The sequence below is a fragment of the Geospiza fortis genome, unplaced genomic scaffold (assembly GCF_000277835.1).
Source record: "Geospiza fortis unplaced genomic scaffold, GeoFor_1.0 scaffold16, whole genome shotgun sequence".
Lineage (NCBI taxonomy): Eukaryota > Metazoa > Chordata > Aves > Passeriformes > Thraupidae > Geospiza > Geospiza fortis.
The window spans coordinates 14,370,270-14,391,020 of NW_005054302.1; the positions used below are offsets into that span (position 1 = coordinate 14,370,270).

General features: G+C 39.5%; 1 protein-coding gene across 1 annotated transcript in view; it reads right to left on the bottom strand.

Moving 5' to 3' along the window:
• Positions 1 to 20,751, bottom strand: part of DLG2 (discs large MAGUK scaffold protein 2) — a 911,187-nt gene that overhangs the window by 832,670 nt on the left and 57,766 nt on the right. The window lies entirely within an intron of this gene.

Below are 20,751 nucleotides of genomic sequence, written 5' to 3' on the forward strand. Positions count from 1 at the left end.
ATGCCTTTCACTAGGGCAGGTTGTCCAGTCTCATATAGCCTAATCTTGAGCAATTCCAGGCATGAAACATCCACAGCTTCTCTGGGCAACCTGTTTCAGTGTCTCACCAACCTCATAGTAAAGAAATCCATTTTTATGTCCAATCTAACTCTACCCTCTTTCAGCTTAAAAATATGACCACTTGTCTTTTCTTTAAAGATCCTATTAAAAAGTTTGTCCCTGTCTTCCTTTATAAGCCTCCTTTAAATGGGAAAAGGCCACCATAAAGCCTCTCTTCTCCAGGGTGAACAGACCCTGTCTTTGCTGAAGAGGTGCTCCAGCCTTCTGACCATTTCCTTGGCCTCCTCTAGACCCAGGTCCACATCCTTCTTATGCTGGGATCCCAGAGCTGGACACATAACTCCAGGTGGGGTCTCATCACAGCAGAACAGAGGGGCAGAATCCCCTCCCTCACCCTGCAGGCCACACTGCTTTGGATGAAGCCCAGGACACAACTGGCATTCTGGGCTGGGAGTACACATTGCCAGTTCATGTCCTGTTTCTTATCCACCAGTACCCCTAGTTCCTTCTTCTCAGGGCTGCTCTCAATTCATTTATCTCACATCTCACAGTATGTGTTGACACATCTTGAGTCAAGCACAGCACCTTGCACTTGGTCTTGTTAAAGTTAATGAGGTTCACATTGGTGCACGTCTCCAGCCTGTGACAGTCCCTCTGGATGAGATCTCCTCCCTCCAGCACAACAACTGCACCATTCAGCTTGGTGTTATCTGCAAATTTGCTGGAGGTGCACTCAATCCCACTATGTTGTTAATTAAGATATTAACTAGTATTAGTCTCAGAACCAGCTTCCACTCTAACAGTTAAAAAATAATAACACTTGAAGCTATTCTGATCATAGACAATTTCTCATGCTTAGAAAGGGAACAAAGCTCAATCCTCAGCTTACCATTTTTTGTGACACTATATGCATGCACAGATGTCTAACAAGACACAAGCAAAGAATACTCAACCACTTATTTTTTATGGTTTAAGAAACAAGTATCCTAAAAATGCCCAAGGCATTTAAAGCTGCTATATAAAAAGTCAGGTCATGATGTTGCATTCAGTGCAATTGGTCTTGATTTGCTACAAATGTTCAACACAGTTCCAGTTCTCAAAGCCTCACACTACCATTTTTGCGCTCATGCTGCAACCCTCTTAATATAAACACAAAACAACATAAACCACACCACAAAGTCAGTCCAAAGTCTTTAAAAATGGAAACTAATAATTAGAATGAGCTAATAAGTTACTGGCCTGGATCCTCACCTGGTAAAAGACTGGGTAGTTCAACTGTTCAATTGATATTTTTAAGTGGGTGTCATCATACAGATAAACAATAACATAAACAATTTTAATATAATACAAAGACGATCAAAACACCAGAGCTTACAATCACTTGCAAGATTAGTGAGAGACTGAGCGAGAGTGACGACTTGAATTTGTTTCTCATTCATCTACTCATAAGAGGTGACAAGTTGATAGCTGTGGACGAACATCATGCTGTGGTCCAGAGCCAACGGAAATGTCAGTGAAATCTTGCCAATTCCTTAGGTGCAATAAATCATCACAGCTCTATTAGTCAGTCCTCTAACTTCCAACACCCAAAGATTTGGCTCTATCTACAATGCATGTTCAAACAAGATATAAACCAAAGCAGTGTCAACTTGACCGCAGTTAGGTTTTTTCCTTCTCAAATATTACTCAGACTTTGATAGTTAAAAGCAAATCTCACTGAAGTCATCTAATTTGCAGGAGAAGGAAAGCATTTACAGCAGAAATTTCCTATAAACTCAGCAGACCAAGTTTTACTCATTATCCATCATCCCAAAAGCTGTCGTTACCTATGCTGGGCAAATTCCTACTTAATAGTCTGTAAAGCACTTGAAATCATCAGTCTTTCTTGCATAAGAATGTGGAAAAGGAAAGATGCATCTCCCCTTCCCTGCATCACCACCTGGATCAGGATGGCTCCCAGTTACCACATTCAGCTGGAGCCCAGTTACAGAAATTAACAGTAACTCTGCACTCCCTAAGCTGGACTCCATCACCCTATACCATGTTTGTCACAGATCCCCACTGCTCCAAGTTGAATGCATTAAATTCCTGAAGAGTCTGAACTTCTGGAGAAGAACTGCTAAGCCACAACTCAACACATCAACAGTTTAGGCTTCCCAAGGAGCTTGGTCTAGACTTAAGACTCGTTACTGTTCTTTCTCAAATGCATTAATTATGGAAATTTTACCTGCCCAGGGCTGCTCCAAGCACAGAGACTTACCATTCAGTCCCTCAAATCTTTGTATTAAAAGGCTCAAACTTACGGTAGAGTGCTGAATGGGTATCCAGGCAGGTGTTTCGACTGAGCATTTGTGAGATGGGCATCTGCCATGGCTCTGCTGCAAATAAGTGAAAAGGGCATTATACACAACACAGTACGTGCTGCAATCGCTAGGCGCGACGGGCTCCATTCCATAGGGAGTATCTAGGAATTTGCTTGTAGTCATCATAACTCACTAAGTCATTTTCCACTGTCATGTAGGAAGAATAATCTGCAGTTTTCAGGACCAAAAAGGCCTCATAAGTTGTCTATTAATTTTGCATTGAAGTTCTGGGTTATGTGGATGGAAATACATCCACTCTCAAACCCGAGCATGTGCCATCTGCTTTCCCTCCACAGCGGAGCATTCAGAGAACGGCGGAGCGTAAGTCAGTAGGTAGAGATTGGCTTTTTTCCCCCATTTCATGACAGGGTGCATTTTTTCCACGATGTCCTCTTTGAACCACTGACAGATGCAGCCTGAAACACCCATCAGGGCTGTTTTCTAGGAAGAGTAAGCATGCCCCAAATTTTTAGGGCATGTTTCTTTTCTGAGCAGAATGCTCTGTTTGCTCTCCAGGTTGGTGCCTGGAGAACATGAGCTAATACCCAAGACTCCTGCAGTTCCCTGAAACTTTGCAGAACAAAAAGAGTGAGGGGTTGATTTAAAGTCTAACATTCCACATGGCAGTGCAAGATGCAACCATCAGGCCTTCAGGCTGATCCTCCTGTAATTTCCCTTGCATTTGCTGTGATTCAATTACATTTCAGCCAAGGTTTGGAGCCCATCAGAATGAATTGCACAGCAGATTGGGTCAGAGTCCCTGAAGAAAAGTTCAGAATAAATTCTGGTGTCGGCCACCATTACTCTCAGCATTTCGCATAAGAGTCAAACTATTATTTAGCTCCCTGAATTGGAGGACTCTTGTAACCAGGTATTTTCCTGAAGCTGGAAGTAGTATGGGAAGAAAAAACCTTTCTTCTTTTTATTTTCATTTAAGCCTGATATATCACAAGCAGCTACATTGCACCTTTCTTTTCCCCATGCTGAGAGTAAAGGATAGAAACCTCTGCAAACACTAATGATTAGATTTCACACAATTTTCAGGTTTGAGTCTAATTTAAAAACTACTACTGCTTTGTTCTTTATCTCCAAAAAGTTAACATTTGTAGAACAGTGCAGTACTACTTTTACAAGTTAAAAAAAAGGGGGGATATCAGATTAAACTTTGTATTCTCCAAAACTTAAAACTAGTTATCTTTAACATTTTCAATTAGACAACTTCAAGAAATATTCAGAAAAACAGCTAGCAAGCAAGAATCACTGCATTTTTAGATGAAAGTTTAGAAAGTCCTGTATAAAAGGATTTGAAAAAATCACTGCTATCATGGCACCAGAATCCAGCAGGTGTGTGTTATCTCCTGTAAGGAAGGGATGAATGCAACAGCAAACAGTGTAATCCTATCAAAATAATAAAACTGTAAATGAATTCTGATTAAAAATACAGCATGAAACACTAGTAATTATTTTTTACTTTAACAACTGCACACTTTCATTCTTTATTCCAAGGCAAGTTAAAGGCAAGGTAATTAATAAAATGCTTTGGACTGAAAATGTTTTTCTGATTGAAAAGCCTGATCTTACAGAGGAAACTATGTATAACTTTGTCAGGAGACTACTCAAAAAGACTCCTCGCATTTTTAAGAGGACACTTTTGCAAAATAAAAGCTCCAAATCTCATAGCAGGAGGGGCTTATTCTCTTCAAGTACTCTTGTCTTTGAGATTCATACCTAAATTGTCCCAAGGCCCAGAATCCCCTGGCACTTGTGCATATTCAAAGGTCAAAGAGACAGCAGTAACTGGGAATTGCTCAGAGGCAGCAGTTCTACAGAGTTCCCAGTTTTTCAGTGCAAGAGCTCTGCTGGCTGTTCCTCTGGGATGTAGGGTGACCTGCACTGTTTGGCCTTTCACAGCTGGATATTTGAATTACAGTGCTGGTAACATGACATTGCACTGGTACAGTCTGACAAATGCATGCAGTTCAAGGGCAAGGACTGAACACTTTTCTTCTACAGCTATTTGAGGATTTGGAGTTGGATTATTTTTGACAATTACAGCTTATTTCTTATTTGAATGATCATTTATTTTTGTTTTGTGTAAAAACCAATGCATTTCACACCTTTCATATCTTAGACCCTGACCTAGGTGAAACAAGTCTTAGATATAAAGTTGTATATCAGCTGCTGGTAACACTTTTCTTCCTAAATGCTCAGGGTTTTTTAATAGCCAAAAGCTCCAACATCTAGAGAAGCCAATTTAAAAAAACAGCCAAAAAGTCAGCACTATGTAAAGTATTCTGGAGGCATATGCAATACAAGTAAGCATAGGAATAAATACATTGGCAAATATTTACAGGTTGTAGAGGGAATTAATTCAATTTGATTATTACTGCTAACATTTTCCTCAGCTTAGGAGTTTGGTAAGCAAAAAAACTACAGACCTTGGCCTGCCACTACACTGAAATGGTAAAAATCTCAAAAGTGATGAGAATCCATAGTTTAAAACCGTCTTTCTTCAGAAAGCCTTCAAGGAAGGACAGCAGCACCTCAAGTTTGTTTTACATGTTTGCCAACAGTCATGTGCAAATATACCTTGCCCTGCTGTTTGGGAGAATATGTTCCAATACAAGTTTTTCTCCATCTCAAATGGAAAGAGAGGGGCTGTTTCTCTATAGGTAATGAATGAGTGATTTCCAGAGTCTTGCTTTACTCCCTTTCTTTGAGGATACTCGGCCTCCTGCACTGAGCTTCCCTTTGAGACAGCTCCTACACAGTGACAGACACAGCCATCCAAGCAGAGCCTTTATCACAGCTTACTGAAATGAAAGCCTTCAAAATACACAATAAGATCTTCAGCTTGTATAATTTTTATATAAAGAGACTTGGGTACACAAAAGAATAATTTCATTCTCATTGCTGAATTCAGCATCATTCACAGCTTTTTTTCTGGGATGACACTTCAAACACTTGATAAATTGCATAGCAATTATACAGTCAGGAAGCAATGAAGCAATGACCAAAGTCAGATAGAGATGTTACCCTCACATTCAGCTAGAGACAGTGCGGTTTCTTCTCTGCAGGCCCTGACACATGTAATTCCCAAACCTATAGTTCATCAAACCTCCAGAAATGCAGACCCCAGGGGTAAACAGAAGACAGAAAAGAACCAATCTCAGGAAACAAAAAACAAGGCTGCAAGCCCTTCAGAGTCCATGCACAACACCTGCCTTCCTAGCAAGCAACCCTTAAGCAAGCTTCTTTCTTACATGCTTTTCTCAGTCAGGTGTTAAAATAACTGACTGCTACCAGCACTATTTAGGAACATCAGTATAATGTATTTGGAAATGCATTAACACAATGCAGAGCGGTAGCACATCAGTGCCCACAGCAGTATTGCAGAGGGAAATAACTGCATGCTGAATGTTGAACTGGAAGGTGAGAGCTTTGTAGCACTGCACAAGAGAGGTTTCAGGTGACAGAGATGCAACTGCACCTCAGCAAGCTCTGGGGAAGGTTTCAAGGAAGAACTCCTCCTTTGTGTTGAGCGACTTCAGGAGCAAGTAGGTATATCTTATTGCCACTTTCTCATAGGCTGGGAGAGATTTTTATATACATAAAATTTTAATATCAATACCAAATTTGGATGACCAAATATTAACATGATTCTGTCTGGAGACACATTCAGAGGCAGATTTTAGCTCTGCAGGAAGATGGAACAAATTCCAGAGAGGATATTTAGGAATATAAAGGTTCAGGGCTTGTTGAACTGCAGGACTCTCTAAGATCACACTTAATATTCATTCTCAAAGAAGATATTGCTGATGAAAATCAAAAGAAGTCACAGGTCATATTCCATTTGTATCCACTGAAAGGACCAGGAATACACATACAAGAAATTGTATACAAGTCCTTGAGTGAGGTCTCTAGTAACAAAACCATTGGCTGAAGTCAATCCCAGTGGAACATTCTCAGCTACTCCTACACATCTTTCCAAATTATCTTCTCTGATGCTCTGGAGACATGAAAATCGTAGATCCCAACTAGAGGTCTCAGACTGAGCAAAATATAATAACATACCAGGCCATACCCCTGGCCTAATGATGTACTCATAAATAACCATTCCATTCTCCTTGACTGCACATATCTTCTCATTTTCCTGAAGTCTTGCATCAGGTGAATGGACACAGAAAGAAATTTGCACAGCAGTATCAAACAGATAAACACAGAAAAGAAATACATGTTTATGTTGAGAATAAGGGTTACAAGACAGATCTTTTCTGCTTTTCCAGCTATGCAAAATGCATAAAAATACAGCTCACCTTGGCACTGGGAAATTATCTTTCCACCTTCACCCAGGTCCTCCAAATATCAGAAAAAGGACCTGCTAAGGATGTACAGCTCTGCTATCATTAAGCAGCACTATTACTGAGGCAGCATCAAGCTCTCTCGTTTCCTTTTTGTTGCTCAGTGTCTTCTTCCACTTTGCCTCACCTCTGCAGCTCTCCACTGCTTTGCAGTATCGAGCCCAAGCCATATCTGCCTGAGCTGTTAATTGAACATTTTCTGCTCTCAGTTTATAGAGCTCTTCATAAATTTATGAAACAAAATCACCCTTTTCCTTTCATAGCTCATAACCAGTCTCAATAAAGACATCTCTCTAAAATCAGCAAATTATAATCTAATGAAATCTATTGAAAATTTCAGTTGCACTAAACAAGGTCAGTGCTCAGAAGAAATGAAGTGTCACCCAGAAATGGAGATCAAAGTAATTCCCTTCCATTCTTGCTGCTGCCATAGAGACCAAGGGAGGGGGAAGAAGGGAAGAAGAAATTTAACAGACCTAATTCTTCCTGAAATTTATAATTAACTACAAGGGAAAAGGGACTATTATCACATTTCTAAAGAATAAAGGAGGAAAAAGTTGAGCTTTTGACAAGATATAATTACCAGACATTACATATGCAGTGCACATTGGTTCCTTCTGTGTAATTTTCTTGAAATTCCCCCCTCCCCAAAGGATTTTATTTTTCTAGAAAACACAACATGTGTCTCATCAGTTTACATTCATAATGTCTGAAATCCAAATGGTAGAGGCTCACAATAATTGTTTCAAAATTTAACATTGGTAAATAAAGATTTGAAATAAATACTCAGACACATTCCCCATCTGTCAAACATCCCTGAGCATATTCTCCAGCTAAGGTAAATGGTAGTCAATGAAAAGGATCTTCCTACTCTTCTAAGCCTGTGTTGTGTAGCCAGCAGCCAGCCCATAGTCATCAAAGCTGTCCTCAAGTACCACTTTAGAATAGACTTTACTAAATTACATGTAAATTTTATGGATTCAGCACTATTACACTTTTAGGGTCTGGCAGGAAAACACCACAGTTTGAAGTGCTCATCAGCACCTAATAATGACTATAGAAAAAGATTTTGATTCTTTGCTAAATGTGAATCTCGGGGGGGGGGGATCATTATGTTTCCTTTGTTTTCAGTTTGTTATATCCAGGAAAGTCAGCACAAAAAAAAAAACTTAGCCACTCAGTTTATGACTCCAAACTGCAATGATTCAAAGCCTGGAATTTTGGAAAGAAAAAACAACAAATGTTGCCCAGATCTATTCACAATATGCAGGCAGAAAAATGTGGGGGTTTTTTGTTTGTTTCATATCCAGCTAAATTTAAATCATATCCTCATGCTGTATTGCTCTCTACAGCTTTGTTAGTTTTGGTAAGATGATACTGGTTTGTAACACCTGAGGCACTAGTTAACCTCACTATCTGTATTGAACTTTATAACTTCCTAATTTTGGGACTGATCTACAGCCTCTCAGACACATACAGCCTATCTTTCAGGAAGTCCCACAAAACAAACTGAACCTCGTTGTTTAAGTATATGCCTTTTTAAATCTCTATATTGAGTATTTTTCAGATTAACATAATCAAACAGGGGAGAAGTGATGGGACAACAGGCCTATGACAAAGCCACCTCAGCATAAATAAATATTCTAACTATTAGCTATTTGCATTAGTATTAGGCCCAAATAATCAATAATTCAACTGGACCTTCTAGTGGATTCATATGCAAAGTGGAACCAGCAGCTGGCACACGGTGTGTGGACTTGCTCCTCACCTCCAGCACATGACTGATCTCATGGACCATTCTGCCCTTCTCAGAACATCTAAGAACTGCTTCTAAATCAGAGAGTCTGGAACAGTTAGGTCACCTCAGTTGTGCCATATCCACATTTTTCCATTCTTCAGCCATGTCCTAAAGACACCCTCCAGATAACTGAGTTGGTTTTGAGATCAGGTTTTGTAGGCTAAATGCTGAATGGTGTTCTACTTCTCACTTGGAAAATCCACAGTATCCTACTGGGACACAAGACCTGCTCCTACATTTCCCAAACACAGCATACCATCAACATGAACTTATAGTGATATACTTAATATAGTTTTGAAGTGAACTAGCTGGACCAATTTTATAGCTCTCCTCTGCTTTACTCTTAACTTCATGCTACAAAGTGGGGTGATGAGTGTGAGAGTGGGAGAGACCTACAGAAAAGTCCTAGCACACCCAGGGTATAAGCCAGAGGTTTGTCCTGTCACTGACCATTACAACTTCTTATTTTCCATGACCATCATGCATATTGTGAGTTCTGATCACACATCTGTTCAGAATTTTGCCTGAAGTGCACACAGTGGTGTCCCCTGTTCCATATATATGGCTGGATGAGCAGAAGAAAATAGGATAGACAGATGTTGCTGGCTCCTGGCAACCTTGTCATTCAAAATTGTACGCATGCAACGTCAGGATAGGTTAACAACATAAACAAGCTTACTGCTTTTCTTCCCAGCACCAATACAAAATAGGGGAGTTTCCTTCTGTCTTTATTTCATTGTTTTAAATGTGTGGATTAAATTCTTAGAAAAGGTGCTGGATGGACAGTCATGAAGGAAAATTGGTAATTTTTCAAACTAGACTACTGCAGAATTTGTAAAAAAGCTACAAAAATGAAAACAAAATGCTGAACTTCTTCACTAGTGGAATGAACCAAGCATTTTATTAACACAAAACAAAGCAAAAGCAAAACAAAACAAACCACCAACTTTTTTTTTCTGTTTTCCAGTTATGTGAATAATCACATTTTCAATTAATTGCTCCACAGGGGTCAGTGACAATCAAATTAAATGTAAGACCTGTCTAGTGAGTAATCTGGTGTAAATCTCTACTTAACTGGAAGCTAACAACAAGAATCTCTACAAAGAAGTAAATGTTACAGAATTTTCAATATTTTGATGGCAGGAATTTATTTTTGTAGCTAAAAAAACAAGTTCAAGCTGAGTGTTCTCCCTGGTTCTGAAGGCAAATTTTCTGTTTTACAAACTGAAAGACACAGTTCTGGGACACAGGAATCCTACTGCTGCCATGCTCAGTGCTGAGAACTTAGGAGTCAGGCAGAAAAGGTAAGTGGTTTAATATTCTTAAATAAATTTGGATTATTTAACTGGTGTCTCTTCTTTGTGTACATCTTCTCAAAACACAGAAGTACTCAGGATAAAATCTGAGATCTTAAGCAAACCTCAAAACACAACTCTCATACAAGTGGCAACCAACACTGATAGTTCTTAGGGATGTTACTGATGTTAAGGATATTAAACCACTAGTCTAGATTGCCCAGGATGTTATAAAAACTCTGTGCTGATGGAAGGTCTTTAGCTAGCCTTGCCATTGGCCTTCTGGTTTTTAAGCCTGAAGAGTTGCCACCTCAGAGCTCTCCCTTCTAGCAACTAGTGTCAGAAAGCTTTTGGGGCTTTTTCCCACTGAAAGCTAATCATCTTTTCTATGCCACATAATGCCAAGAACTGGGGGTTCTGGGGGAGCACCTCCTGTTACAGTGAGGAACACTGAGCTATTTATGCTCTTTCTCACTAGTGGCAGCTCCTGTTGTATTCATGAGTCTGTAAAAGGCAGAAGGATGGAAGGAGAGCTGGAGAGGACAGCATGTTGCCTTTGACTGTTGGGAGGCACAGTGGGAATGTTCTTCCCTTTCAAAAACTCCTGGTGTTCCCGCTGGGATGGAGGCTCAACCTAAGCTTTAATTTATACCAAATTCTTTCTAATGATAAAATAATGCCACCAATTAACATGCTTTATGTGACAGTAAAGGAAAGATACTATGCTGGGAACACGATCAATTAAAATAAACCAGGATAACCATAAGAAGCTGTCCTTGACTGATTCAGCATTTCTGTAGTTCTGTGCTCAGAAATGCAAGGAAAAATGAAGGAAATAAAAAGAGGAAGAATTTGTACAAATTAATATCTTAAATCTATCTTAAACATACTTTACACTTTGGCTGAAAAAACATCAGTAGGATTTAAGATTTGGCAAGGTATATGAGAAATTAATTTTATTAGATGCCATCTTTTACCACGCAGAGTTCAAAGCTGGATCTGTAGATCCACTGAACATAATGTACAAGGGCACATTCACTCCACCACAACATTTACGTCATTTTCTAAAATGTGAAAATACCAAAAATTCCAGACTAAATTAAATGACCAAGTGTTAAAAATGTCAACTCTTTGAACAGTGTTCATCTTTTGCAGTTTACAAAGTATTTATCTTTTACTCCCTTTTTATGACTTAAGAACTGAAGAATAAACCTGATGTATTTACTCCCTCTGACATCAAGATCCATTTTTTCAAGACAAAGAATGGCAATTATCTGCATAAATCAGACAAATGGCTATTCATATATGGACAATTAACAGATCTGAGGTCAAAAATAAATACACTGTTACTCTGTAGAATTCATGCTTATAAAAGTGATTTTTTTTAAATAACAAATTTTCTGAAAAAGGTCTGCTCTTTTTATAATAGTGAAAATTGGCATAAACAGATAAAAAAATTTGGTGCTTTAAAAGAAGGAGAGTTACTCTGATGAAAATAAAGGCAGTAAGATCAGATTATGGACCAATACAACACTAGTCCAGCTATTTAAATATGGCCCAAAGTAAGATGAGCAAATCAATAACTTGTTTGTTTTCAAGCTGTTGCAATATGAAAGTGTTCTGAAACTAGACTTTTGCCATTATTCAGCTCAATTACATATGATATTAAGTTGTTTCCACATGCCTGCAAATAGAGAGCCGTGTACAATTCACATTGTGTCTCATTCCAACACCAACATTGGCAGCAAAGAGCGAATATCTGGAGTTGAATATTTGAGGCTCACTCACGTGCTTGATTCTCAGATCATTTCAGACACTCAGTGCTGGATTCAAGAGACAGAAAAGCTGAAAGGAAAAATGTGTGTAGATGGAGTTGGGAGCCCTGCTCAAAGCACCAGCAGTAGTGAGCTGGCAGTGAATCCATGTTTGTTATTTCCCAGAAGGCCCTGGGAAAATACTCAGAGGAAAACTCTCAGCACCAATTCATGAAATAAATAAGTGATGTCTCTTGACATATTAAAAAAAAAAAAGGTACTGGGGCATGTTCTTTTCCAATTACACCATCTTAAAACTTATTCCCCTGTCCCCAAATCCAATTTCTATGCACCTCCATCCCAAACTCTCTAGGCAAAGCATAGATGCAACTGCAGGTCCCCATTGCACAACAAGACGCTCAGAAGCTCTTGTCTCTAATCGCAGCTCTTCTTTTCAACCTTTTGAACTGGAAAACAACACTTGGGCATGTACAAACTGGATGTTTAGCGTGATCCTGCATCTCAGCCTTATTCAGCAGTGCTGCACCTCCATCGCTGAGAGCTTTTCAATGGTATTGCATCAACAGACACCCACAAGTGCCCCTGCTTTGCTCCGGGGTTGATTGAGGATATAGTCTCAGATTCAGCACAGCTTGCAGGAGCCAGGAGGACCCGGAAAGAACAGGAAGTGAATGAGGCCACAGCCTCCTCCAATTTATCCTCCTTCTGTGACCTCATTCACCTCTTGTTCTCTTCCCATATGGGTTTCTCCACCAGCAAGATGGGAATGACAGCTGGCAACTGTTTCCATGGCTCCACTGCGCTCCCTGATCTCTGCAGTGGCCACCCACTGCCTCTCTCTGCTGCCCATGGGTGCCCAGGGTATATCTTCCTGCCTTTCTCCATGCTACAGATGGGTGTCCCCTTTCTGCACAGCTGTGACGCAAAAAATGACAGCAGTGATGCCACCAGTGCTAACCCCTGCTTTGCCTTATCATTGTGCAGCCTTCAGGTGGTCTGGCCACCGCAGGCATTTTGCAAGTCCTGTAGAAACCATGAAATTCACCAAAAGTAAGGCAGAACAGGGAGCACTGTGCTGAACCCCAAAGCGGATGTCCCCTGCTAACTGCTCCTTACAAACACCACCACCACCACGTGCAAAGGCAGCTGCAAACATGCGCTGAGCTGCCTGCCCTGTAGCAACAGAAAGGGAGTTCCCTTATCATCACCTTGCCATTTAATATTAAGTTAGTTTGATAAGTTTGAAGATGTCTCAAGGAATCATTCAGCTTAACCCTACACCAGATCCTTAGGTTGGGAAGTGTCCCTAACCCTGGTCCTTAGCCTAATGCCGCTGCTGTGGAAAATAAATTGTCTGTATTCATGTTCAGAAGAAATCATTTAGAAGGACTGTTTCCAAACAGTCCAGCTAGATCTAAAATCAGTATAAGAATGCTGAGCTGGGACCTAGGCATTTTTATTTTTCAGGCCTACAGAGGCAAAGTAATCTATGTTTTTTCCCCCAAAAAAAGCCACAACAAGCCACAAGAAACTTGCATCTCTCCAATCAGAAACACCATGACTATCTAAACTACATCTGATTGGCCCCCTTAAAATCCTAGGACCCATATAATGCCCCTTTCTTTATTATTCTTTAGTTTACAGAATAAACTGATAAGCTGAGAAAATATGTGCAGTATACCATGTACTCTGAAAGTGCTCTAGTTGCTAGAGTTATTAATAGACACAAGCATAGGCTAAGATAAAATATGAAATCCTTTTCATTTTGCTAGTAAAAAATAAGTGAAAAACATATCATTTAGAAAGTCATATAGAAACAAACTGCATAATCTACAGATAAAGAGAACAAAATGCTTGTGGAAGCAAAGCTTATTCATCACTTTATCTTGCAACCTGACACAGTACATGCTCAATCTATTTAATTACAGGAACAGAAAAATAGCAGAGAAATATGTACACAGAACAGCAATGTTTCCAGTCCTACCTTGGTCGTGACAATGCACAGACAATCCATTCTGTAAATCTCCACAGGAGTGTATGTAAATCATAAAAATAAATCAGCAAGGGTGAGGAAAGGCTTTTGAATAGCATGAACAGAACCGGAGGCTTGAATCTGCACAGCCGGCTTTTCCAAGTGGGGCCCTCATAAGAAACTCGAGTCCTCCTCCACAGTGCTAAAGGCAGTCATGATGCTCACAGGGATCAGTAAACCCACTAGAAATCGTCTCAAGCAAAACTTCCAGGTGGCTTATCAGGCTTGATTGCTGCATTGTTCAATCTGAGATCAAAATATGCTGTTGAATGGTATGCAGCCCTCTAAATGGGAAGATGAGAACCACAACAAGCACAAAAGAGCAAAAGCATCACATTTCAGCCCTAGCTCTGGTTTCACAATTCTGATCTGCTGTTTCAGTATACCCATAAGATTTCCCTTGCCAAGTCTCTCTCTCTCTCAGCCTCTCTCTCGCTCTCTCTCTCTCTCTCCCTCCCGCTCTCTCCTTCCCTGTCTTTTTTTTTTCCTCCCCCCTTTCACTCGCTCTCTCCCTCCTCTTCTCTACTAACTCAGAGCAAGCACAAAACACACAACTATCGGGCCCATCTATCACAGCGCTGTCACTTCTCTGCCAAAACAACTGCTTTGGGTTGTAAGGGGATTTATTAAGAGCATGATTCCTACAAACACACATTACTGGAAGTGCATGATTGAAACATGAAGGTGTGTGTGAGAACTCGTGCGTCACAGCTACAATTGCTCAGAATTACTGGGTCAGATTCGGATTTGGGAAGTGAATATAAATAACAGCTGGATAAGGCGAACTTTAGCTACAGCAGAAAATAATCAGTCAGGGGAAAGAACCAGGATTTGCATATTTACACATGCACGTGGATCTGTCAGCACAACAGTGATATAATTATAGTTTACCACCCGTAGAAAAAAACCCTACATTACATACATTATTCAAAGCTTTGTAGGGGAACCTTTTTTTTTTTCCCTACCTATGAAAAATACATCAAATTTTTAATTAAAAGAAAGCACCTTTAACAACAGAGCTTAAACACTCCTTAAACTCTCTCCCAAACTTTTCTTACATCATTGACAGATTCAAAGACTTAATCTATTTATCTCATGTTCTCTATGTTCTGCTTGGAGTTTTACAGACTGTTTAAGCCCCCACAGCCCTACCTTTCTTGCAGTGATGCTGGTGCAGAGCTTGCCTTTCAGGTGTTTTACATGAATCATTCTGAGTTAGAAAGCTTGCTGTCAGCTCTTACAGGCTTCCCTCTCTTCCAGATAGAGGAAGAAAGAGAGAAGAAAAAAAAGGGAGGGAGAGAGAAAGAGACTCAGAAGGGGAAAGATATGTAAAATGAAAGCTCTGGCCAAAGAGAGAGGAAAATCAATGCTCCTATTCACTGGAAAAAAAATACAGCCAACTGGACTGTTGACAGCAACAAGAGGAAATGTCTAGACACCCATACATTACAATTCACCTTTTCAACACACTGGACAGCACAATCTCCCCTGGGTGCTTTGCTGAGCATCTCTCATTCTCACTCTGAGCTAAAATATGTTTTTAATAAAATAAGTCTTTCCAAGAAAATAAAAGATTATTTAAGAGTCATCTCTCTTCCATAAATTACTCAGGTTATAACCCTAATATTCCCGTGATTGTTGGAGCAGTGAGACGCTCAGTAAATGACACATATTATTTTGCCAAAATGAGGTCACTGCTACCAAAGTTACAAAATCCATAGTGAATCAGATATGTGGTCAGAGAGCAATCAACCCTCCCCCAACTATTAAAGTCCTGGTGGATACAACATCTTAAAGAGAAAGTCTCCAGAGCACTTAGAACTGTGTCTAAGGCTTTAACTCACTGTGAGCAAACCCATGTGCACAAAACAAACTTGATTTGCATTTACAGGCTATGCTAGAACCTGCAGGTTTTCTCCCTACTGAGGTTTAGTCCAGTAGCCAAACAGTCAGACAAGTTTATTAAAATATAGATTACATGAAACAGGGAACTTCCAAACACAAATTAAATATCTCCTTAAGAGGAAATTAACCCATTAATGTGGTGTAACATAAGCCACCCTTGTGCTCTAAGCACTATTGGGTAAAAGTAAATTCAGTCAACTCTAAAATCAGCAGATATTTTAACACTTGAGTGTAAAGCACCCAACAGTTTGTTCTCTTCTAATTCAAGCTTATCTAGTAAGGTATGAAGTATTTCATACATATAATTACCTAATGACTTGGCTGTAAAATTTCATCTCAGACTTGAGAGATGGCATATGGAGATGTATTTTGAAATTGGTCTCTAAGTGCATGATCTGTAAATGCTTCTACTTGCAACTCTACTCTTGTGAGATGATCCCAGTGAATTCATGATTCCTATTTAAAGTTTATTTGAAAAACAGTGTGTTTCAACCCTTTGGGGATGCTTACATGAACGTGACTCACCCAGCTCCCTCAGTGTACCAAAAAGCTTCCTCCTGCACTCCTCCAATTTTTGACTGCCACCTCCTTCCATTAAATATGACAATGAGCATTTAACAGAGCAGGATTTGCACATGATCTCCTCAAGCTTAATACATAATTGAGCAGTTTGCTGCCTAAAATACTGCCACCTACTTTTTACCCCCCATAATCTCCCATAGCCCAAGACAGAAGGGAGACATACTTTTGGGGATGCAGACTCCAGCTTCCACAGGCTGATTTTGGTTGCCAGGGCTCCTGGTCATAGTTTCTAACACACAATGACTGGCAACAGATGACTCATGTCAATGGGTCTCTAGTGTTTCTTCAAAGACACAGTCCCTCATGTCCATTAATAACCCATCCCAGACCCCAAAAAGAGACTGAGCTGCTTAATTTTTTCTCCAACTAGATACTTTTCCCATTCATTTTCTCTCCCCAAGAATAAGATTTTCAAATCATTAGCACTGCTTTACCCTTCATTAGCAACACCTCCTTCTGCTCTAATTTGTGGAGGTCATATCACTGCTTAGTTCTATTTTTTCCTCTGTTCTTTCAGCCTTCTTCTTATATGTACATATGATCCTGACTGAAATCTACTATAGAAAGGCTTGACCCAAAAAACTAAAAAAATTGAGGAGCAGCCATCTGGGGTGAAAAGACATAGTTTATAGTTGCTCATAGTCAACTTAGATGGTAAAAAATAATGTCTGTGATGAGCTCTGAGTCTTGGGAAGCTTTAATATAGGAAGAGTAACACCTATTTCCTACTGTGACACCAGTGGTTCTGTGGATCACCATGTGAAAACCATCTGCCCAGGTGACTGCTTCCTTCTTCTCTGATTTTACCAAGGTATCTGTTTTTAAGTCATACAAAAACCAGTAATATGAGGTGAGTGGGTGAAATGGGATGGTCTTTTAACGCAGTCTACACTGGACAATTTAATGCTCCTTTCTGGCATTAAAGTCTTCATTGTATCCAGGTACTTCCACTTGGATAACCAAAGCAGAGGGTTTAATTAGGCCACTATATTTAGAATCAGAGCCTGCAACATCCTGCTGCATTCAATATTTGTAAAAGCAAGCTTCTAGTAAAAGCTAAAAACATTAGAAAATATTCTCATTTTTTAAATCTTTCATTATGCAACTTCTTAAACACTTCTTAAATTCTTTTGAAACGTAAATATTATAAAGCAAAAACTGTAAAGAGAAAGAGATTGCTAAATACTTTTTTCAAGTATAACTGGTTTATTTTCTTTTATTTAAAGAGTAGAGATTATGAAAAACAAGAGCACTATGGCTCCAAGTTTTGGAGCAGACACAAAGAAAGGAGGCATCTAGCCAGACTGTTAACATTGCATTAGTAATGTCAGCATCTTAAAAATTTAGCCAGTGACTATTTAGAGCTCTATGCACCTACACAGAGAACACATGAACACACACATGCTCTTATAAATATAGAGAAAGGTTTATTTACTCCTAATGTATCTTAAATTGGGTACTATGGAGTACTTGTTGATGGTATTACATTCCCAGGTTATATTGTCTTCTTTTCAGGTTCTGTATTGCGTCCCAACAAGCTACAAATAAATACTTTCCTGATTACGTCTGCTAAGAGGGCAATTGATGTAGTTGGCAAATTATGTCTTTACAGCCAGAGCTCACTTATACCACTTGAACTCAGCTCCTGTGGATCCCAACTGTTTACTTAGTAGGTTAACACCAGGATTCAAGTGATCTAAGTATATGATACAAGGTAAACTCTCATGAGACAGTTCCTTTATGAAGGCTGCTTTGTGGTGCACTAAAAAAAAAAAAAAAAAAAAGAGAGAGAGAGAAACTACTAATCTTGTAGATCCTGGATATGTAGTTAAAAGCTGTATTACAGATGAAATGTCAGAATAAATCCTTCTTCATCCAGAAAGATAAGTTAATACAAATTTCAGAAAGCACATTCTGTACACCTTAGTCATTCAGAATTTTAATGTAGTTCCCAGGCTGAATCAGAAGCCCAGGAGTCCTGGTGTTAATTTAAAGATCACCAAATTAGCAATTCTTCCCCTCCTAACTGCAGCAGCCCTAAGAGCAGCAGCTCTGCAACTGGCCTGAGGCCCATGAGTCTCAGATAGAAGCTATAACACGAATCATTCCCTTCACCAGCGCATGGCAAATTTCACTGCATTTAGCACAATCAATGTTGGAGTCCTGACCAATTTCTCCAGCTGGTAGTTTTTCCAGTGAGAAGAAATAGACAATTCTCTTTTTTGTAGGGAAGCAGACCTCTCAAAGCCTGAAAGTAGATGATAAAATGGGCACAGGGACAGGTGGACAGGCAGCTCCACTCCTTCACCACAAGGTCTATGCACCCAGGTGCCCATGGTGGCCTTGGGCTCAACAGCCACAGAAAAAAAGTTTCTGAGGCACAGTTCTGGAGGGGATTCCCTCTCTTCTTTCCCCAAATACAGTCCCACCTTACCACCCCTTTATGTAGTATGTGGGAGTTTGCACCACTTTAGCCAAGCAACTACCCCAGACCAAACAATTTCTGAGACAGTGCAACCTCTCCAGCAATCTCATTGCCACATGCTCACCAGCTGAGGTCCTATGAGAACGCAGTATGGCAAGCTGGGAACACAATATGACTTGTAGGATTGTAGGACATGAATTTTCAGCATCACAGAGTACGGGGCAGAGGTCCTTGACACATCCTACAGCTCTGAATGTCCTTGTACAAGCAAGCCTTTTGAAAGCCCCGCAACTTCCGTTAGTTTAAAACTTATGCCTAATGCTTTTTCTATCTATTATTTCCTATCCAAATCCATAATTGTTTTCTTGTTTGACTCAAATCCCTTACTCTGAAAGAAACAGAAGTGCTTCAGTTACTCTGCTGGCTTCATGCAGGCTGGGATGCTCTGCAACAGAATCACACAGTACTCAAGGGCAGTACATCCAAAGTGGTTTGCAATTCTCAAGATCAATGGTGAATTAAGAGTTCATTTTCATTCTTGAGCATTCTGCCTGGGGAGCTAAATCTAACAAGCAATTGATCATCAGCAACTGAAAACCTCTGGCACATATGTTCAAACATGTAGCCACTCTTAAGTAGCTAGGTGTCACTGTCATAGCAGCCACTAACACTCAAGCACACTCACTTGAAAAAGAAACAGACAAAATAATGCTTTCAAGTGAACTGATCCTGGAAACAAAAACAGAACATCTACTATCTGCTATCCCATGGTACTGAGAACTGGACAAAACACTACTCACAGCTCTGAATGTCTTAGAGTTTGGCAATGGAGATGCCAATTTTCAGAGTTTCCTCTCAGGTACACCTTTGTACATGAACAGCATGAAAATGTAGTACATAGAATTGCCGACAGAGAAACATTCAGTCCGGGGTTTGCAGTGACTCTAGGAGGATGGTGCATTGTTCAGCTGGCCATTTGTAACAGAAATCATGTTATGAAATAGAGATGAGATCAACTACATCCCATGATTTTCACAACATCCTCGTGGAGACAATGTATTTAAGGTGTATATCAAACTTTTGATAATTCCTTGCTTTGGAGAAATAAAATCTTCCATAAATATAAAGACAAATTTCAATGAGTATATATGTTCTTGCATTTCAACTATCAAGTACCACCACGCTACCATATGGTACAAAAATTTTTCTGATTGGGAAATTGGGAAAACAACAACCCAAGAAACTCAGAAAATCATGTTTGGAAATTAGATTTTTTAAACATAATGAACAGGTAAATTGATCTAGAAATGGAAATAAAGAGCATGGAAAAGCTTTAGACAAGAGGAATAATCCCAAAGTTTCAACTGTTGGAAACAACTATTGCTTAAGTCTACAAGGTACCACACAAGCACACCAGCTCAGTTTATGTCTCTTTTCTCTTCATCATATTTCCAGCTTGTTCACTTTAAAGAAAACTTAATAAGTTTCTTTCACTTCAAAAAAGAAAAATACACAATTACACCAAGGCTGAAAGTCTACATAATAATATCTAATCCCAAGGGAATTGCTCCAGCCAAGTTGTGAACCTATGAAAATAATGGAGATACTATAATGAAACACTTATGACTTCACTTGAATGCAGCAAGATATGGAAGTGTAACACAGCCCCTTACCACAGTCATGAAGTAATGCTATTCAGCAGAGTTCTATGATAGGTATCACTAGGCTGCCCATACAAAAATCATCATTTTTCTGACATTCAAATTCTTCCACACTGACTCCAGACCAAAAAGAAACTACAACACACACTAAGAGACTGAAAACACCTGGAATAAAACCTACTAACTGCACAACAACTTGGACTTCAAAAAACAGACTGAAATTAACACACCTTGAGATCAGCAAATCTGTAGAACCGTCACCAATATAAACAAGACTTGTACAGAAAAATAAAAATTAAATCCTGCCTCGGTCAGCATAAAATACCCAGGGCTAGCAATATACCACAATAAACTGCACCTGTAAGCATCATTCAAATGTGATAATGGACATGCAGCCATTAAGCAGAAATAAAAAAAAATCCAGAAGCTCGAATTCACTATGTCCTACACACTTCATCTCCAACAAAACTCCATTAAACAAGGATTTCATTCTC